This window comes from Girardinichthys multiradiatus, chromosome 11 (assembly GCF_021462225.1).
Source record: "Girardinichthys multiradiatus isolate DD_20200921_A chromosome 11, DD_fGirMul_XY1, whole genome shotgun sequence".
NCBI classification, from domain to species: Eukaryota; Metazoa; Chordata; class Actinopteri; order Cyprinodontiformes; family Goodeidae; genus Girardinichthys; species Girardinichthys multiradiatus.
In genome coordinates this window covers 844,430-850,430 of record NC_061804.1, presented here as the reverse complement: position 1 = coordinate 850,430, position 6,001 = coordinate 844,430, and positions in this window count along the sequence as shown.

The window sequence follows — 6,001 nt, the reverse complement described above, 5'->3', positions numbered from 1 at the left end:
CTGAGTCGGTGTCGTCGCTCAAACGTCAGGAAACTGATTATTAAATCAAACCAAAAACAAGAAATGCAACAGTAATAAAATAACAAAAACCGGGAAGAAAATCTAGTAGAAAATGCAGATGAACAATAAATCACATAAAATCCTTCAAACTAGTATTTTAAAACATGTTTTTTATCCACAGGATGAATAAATGAACATTTAAATAATGAAATTTAAAATATAGGTGAAAACGAGATTAAAAAGACATTGAATTAAAACTAGTAGAAACACGCAAAGGATAAAAATGATTTAAATACGATAAAAGTCAGGTTTTTATTTGCAATTAAAGCCACCAACACATTCTACTGCCCCCTGGTGTTCAGGAGGCTAGATTTTAATTTTTTATTTGCTCTTATATTTTATCGTTCTTGTATCTGTAAACCGTAAAAAATTATTTAACTGAGGAGACCTGACGGTTCTGAATCAGAGTTGGACTAAAAGCATTAATACTTTAAACAACAGAGGGCCGCCATGGTAGAGACGGTTCTGGTTCTGGTCCTCAGCATCCCTGCAGCTGAATGTTGGATTTAAATTCTGCTGAGGAAGACCGGAAAGCAGAACATTACAGTAATTACTTCTGCAACTTAGAAAATGATTGTTTAATTTAAAAATACAAAAAAAAAATCAATGAGTTGTGATTTTCTTTCAGTCACACAGGAATAGATTCTGTATTTCACTCGAATGAACACGTCTTTTGTAGAACTTTATCATATTGCCGATCCAAAACATTAAAAAGGTTTTTCACATTTAACAGAAAGGCCAAAAACATTTCTGGGTCCAACAGAACATCGTGTTTCAGGTCCAAAAGTGGCCAATAAAGGGCGGTTTCTCTGGGTGGAACCACCCACATTACATATGAAGAGTAGAATATATCAGCAGAAATATGTCCTTAAAAAGTGTAAAAATGTGTCGATGTGCATCTAAGGCTGGAGTTGGCATCCAGAATATTTACTATGTTTGAATTTCAGTTGGGGACCGCCCAGAGTCCTTCCATGGGCTGCAAATGGCCCGTGATCCATACTTTGGACAGCCTTGGTCTAGGGTCATCAGGAGAGACGGCCACAAACCTGGTGTCATCAGCACAGCTGTGACGCCACCCAGTGGTATATAATGGTACATAATGCTTAAAAGTTCGGGACTTGTAATTGAAATCTGCAGAATACCAAAGTTCAAGTCATTTTTCTTGGTTAAAGCTTCACACGCTGTTAAGAAGCTGGACTGGAATACAGATGCTAACCTGTTCTGATCAGTCTTATCAGAACAACATGAGGATATGAGAACCGGACCAGGGCCCGTATCCCCAGAGATCCTCAGAGGCCTCCCAGAGAGCTTCTATCTTAGCCTCAACATTCCTGCCAAAGAGGAATTCAGTTCTCTGCTGAGGAGACCACAGAGATTCAAGTCACTGACTCCATGCCATCTGCTGGGTTTCCTTAGATAGAAAACGTTTGAATAATAAACTGAACCTGACTGATAGTTAGGATCCTAACCTGATAGTTAGGATCCTAACCTGATAGTTAGGATCCTAACTATCAGGTTAGGATCCTAACCTGATAGTTAGGATCCTAACCTGATAGTTAGGATCCTAACCTGATAGTTAGGATCCTAACCTGATAGTTAGGATCCTAACCTGATAGTTAGGATCCTAACTATCAGTCAGGATCGACTGGGATGGATGTAACTGACTTGGAAAACTGGACTGAGTCAATTGATCCCTCTGCACCGGAGGGTTCTACATGGTTCATACCAGACAGACCCTCTGAGACCATTCAGCACCTTACAGGTCAATAAAATTTTCTTGGTTCTCTTTCAGAACTGGGAGCCGATGTTGGGGTCATCCAGAGGGAACTGGTGGAACCAGTCAGCAAACTGGGAACCAGTCAGCTGAATATAAGCATTTATATTCAAAAAAGTGGAGATCGAAACCACTGAGATGTAAAACCTGGTGAACTGTGGTCCAGAGAGATGTTGATGCTACCAGCAGGGGGCAACAGAGAACAGTCCACCTATAAATAAACCGGAGCCCAAACATCTGAGACATTAAAAAAGACCAAAAAGTCTTTATAGGAAAGATTCAGCTCAATCCTGCTGTGATCACAATTATTACAATTTAGGAAAATATGTCCTCATCACGGCCACAACAGCAGGATTTAAATAGGACATAAGACATCTGTTACAGAAAACAACGTCGTTTAAATGTTTCCAGATTTCTTCCTGGATTTGTTGCGTCAGAGGAAAACTTGCTGTTTATTCTTCATAGTTGGAATTAAAGTGAAAAAGAAAAAATAATTAAGCGAATATTCAACAATCCAGAGACTCCTGAAACTATTGTTGTTATTATTACTGTTGTTTCTTCATGTCTGGTTTCTTTCTGCTGCTCACGCTAGAATCAGGCTTTTATTTTGAAAGGTCTCCTGTTTGTTCAGCGGCAGACTGTGTGCTCTGACCCCCATCTTCATCATTTATGACCCACCATCATCATCATTCTCCATAAAGTGAAGTTTTATGAGCACCAGGGTTTAATCATTGACCTGCAGACAGGTGAGAGGAAACATCTCTGAGATCACTGCTGCCTTCAAGCTTCTGCTCAGTTCTGCATTACCGTCAGAAACCTCTCCACCTGAGCAGCTCCAGGTTGGATCTGTGAAACGCAGATGAACTGATTTTATGTTTAACTGAAGGTTGGATGAGGAGGACCATCCTGAAGAATCATTAACCAGCAGATCTCCCATCAGTCAGAACCGTTTTCTGCTTCTTCTCTGGTGGCTTCCAAAAATCGTTTAAACTTCACAATGAAGGTTTATATTAAGAAAGACGCAATATTTCCAATAAATCTGATAACTGTTTTAAAAGAACAGAAATAAACCTGAATGGATCCATTCATTGTCCACAGCTGCTCTTCACGTTCATTTCTTTTTTATTAAATAAAAAAAAGATTTGTTTTGTTTTGTTTGAAACCAGAAGAACCATCGATCTGTTCTGGTCTATTGATAAGATCATTGATCATTGATTGTTCCTGTTTTTATCGAATAAATACATCAATTCATTATTTGCTTTTAATTCATTTAAATAAGATAAAAATATTCCAGTTGAATAACCTATAATGTATTTATTCTGAATACTTTATTGATCAATAATTAAACAAACAAGAGCTCGATTTTTAATCTTTAGTAACGAAACACTAAAGATCATAAATTACTTTGAGGCTTTAAAAGGGAAATTATTCGACATGATCTAAGAAAGCAGAGTTTTATGTTTCTAAATGATGACGTAGGTAAAGATGAAATGTTTCTCACAGAGGATATTAGCTGCCGAGGCAGAAGTTTAAACATCATTAAAGCTCCAATCAAACACTTGAAAAGATGAAAACTGCAGCTGACTGAATTACTCCGGCTTTATGTGATTTTACTGCAGCCGACTAAACTAAATACTCATCAGTGTAAAACAATAAATCTCCCATAAATCCATAAAGATGCAGATAATTCCTCCACAGGAGGCCGTGGAGGCCCGATATATATACAGTCCAGTTCAATAAGTGAGAATATTACTGAATGTCCGTTTATTCCGGTGACTCCATCAGTGAAACACATTATTTAGATGAATTAAACACAGACTGATGTTTTTTTTATTGTTAAATATGATCATTTTCTGCTTCCAGCCAATGAAAACACGACATTTAAGATCAGAATATTACAGAAATATTGGCTTAATATTAAACTGGATAAAGGTTCTTTTAACATGTGTGTATATATATATATATATATACGTACTCACACACACACACACAGGTGTGTTTTTATGTGTCTGCATATATCGGTGTGTCAGTGTGTGTGTGTGAGGCTACCTGTGCGTGGTCGTACGGTGCAGACCAGGAGCGCTCCGGGATCCAGCAGCACCAAACCCATGAATCTGGTAACAGTTGCATAATAAAAGTTGTAAAAATGTCTTAATATTTAATACCTGTGGGCTATGATCTGCAGAATAAATATGAACTATATGCTATTAATAACATTTTATTTTCTATTTATTTGTTATTGATTTAAAAATGAGTTTTGGGTTTTATTTGATTATTGTCTAACGAAATGTTTTTTTAAATAACTTCATAAATAAATCATGTTTTTTTTAAACTAATATTAATAATGCATCAGAACGTATTTAGAAGTAAACATCTAGAAATGATTAATTCTGGTCGAGTTTCATGTTGATTCGTTTATTTTAGCTGAAATGGAAAACGCAACTTCTGGATTTCAAATATGTGTTGGTTTTAATTCTGAAGATGAATTTTGCTGCTCGGTTCACATCTCTGTAAAAACTGTTTAATATCTATAATGGATGGAAAACATGACAATAATGTTCCGCAGGTTTATTTTTATTTGAGTATAAAATTATAAATATTTAAAAGTATAAAATAGACTAAATTATTTAAACGAAATGTAATTTAAATTTAAATATGGACATATGTCCCGGATCTAAGAGGCAGAGAAAGGAAATAATTATAATAAACATCTAAACAGAAAAGATGCTCCGTTAAAATGAAAGTAAAAATAAAACGACGTGTTTGTTTCACCGCTGCGTGGAAGTCATAATCTTTATTTTCTATGATCATACAATTCATTATTAGAACGTTTTAAAATATTTACCATAAATGATGTTAAATAATTTCATTTTTTAAAATCTATCAAAGAATTCTCCGGAAAAGATTTCATATAAATTCTGAGAAATATTTAATCCGAACTTCAGTTTGTTGTTTTATTTCCTTTTTAGTTTAAAACGTTCATAGAAAAAAAACTGATTTAGTTTTTAACAGAAAACATGAAGATTCATGAATTTTATGCATAATTTCCTTTTCCTTTCTCTAAAGATGGATGGATGGATGATGGATGATGGATGGATGATGGATGATGGATGATGGATGGATGGATGGATGGATGATGGATGATGGATGGATGGATGATGGATGGATGGATGATGGATGGATGGATGGATGGATGGATGGATGATGGATGGATGGATGATGGATGATGGATGATGGATGATGGATGATGGATGATGGATGATGGATGGATGGATGGATGGATGATGGATGGATGATGGATGGATGGATGATGGATGATGGATGGATGATGGATGGATGATGGATGGATGGATGGATGGATGATGGATGATGGATGGATGGATGATGGATGGATGGATGATGGATGGATGGATGGATGGATGATGGATGGATGATGGATGGATGGATGATGGATGATGGATGATGGATGATGGATGATGGATGATGGATGATGGATGGATGGATGGATGGATGATGGATGGATGATGGATGGATGGATGATGGATGATGGATGATGGATGGATGATGGATGATGGATGATGGATGGATGGATGATGGATGATGGATGATGGATGATGGATGGATGGATGGATGGATGATGGATGATGGATGATGGATGATGGATGATGGATGATGGATGATGGATGATGGATGGATGGATGGATGGATGATGGATGGATGGATGGATGGATGATGGATGATGGATGATGGATGGATGGATGGATGGATGATGGATGATGGATGATGGATGATGGATGGATGATGGATGATGGATGGATGGATGATGGATGATGGATGATGGATGATGGATGATGGATGGATGGATGGATGGATGATGGATGATGGATGATGGATGGATGGATGGATGGATGATGGATGATGGATGATGGATGATGGATGATGGATGGATGGATGGATGGATGATGGATGATGGATGATGGATGGATGGATGGATGGATGGATGGATGGATGATGGATGGATGGATGGATGATGGATGATGGATGGATGGATGGATGGATGATGGATGATGGATGGATGGATGGATGGATGATGGATGATGGATGATGGATGGATGGATGGATGATGGATGGATGGATGATGGATGATGGATGGATGATGGATGGATG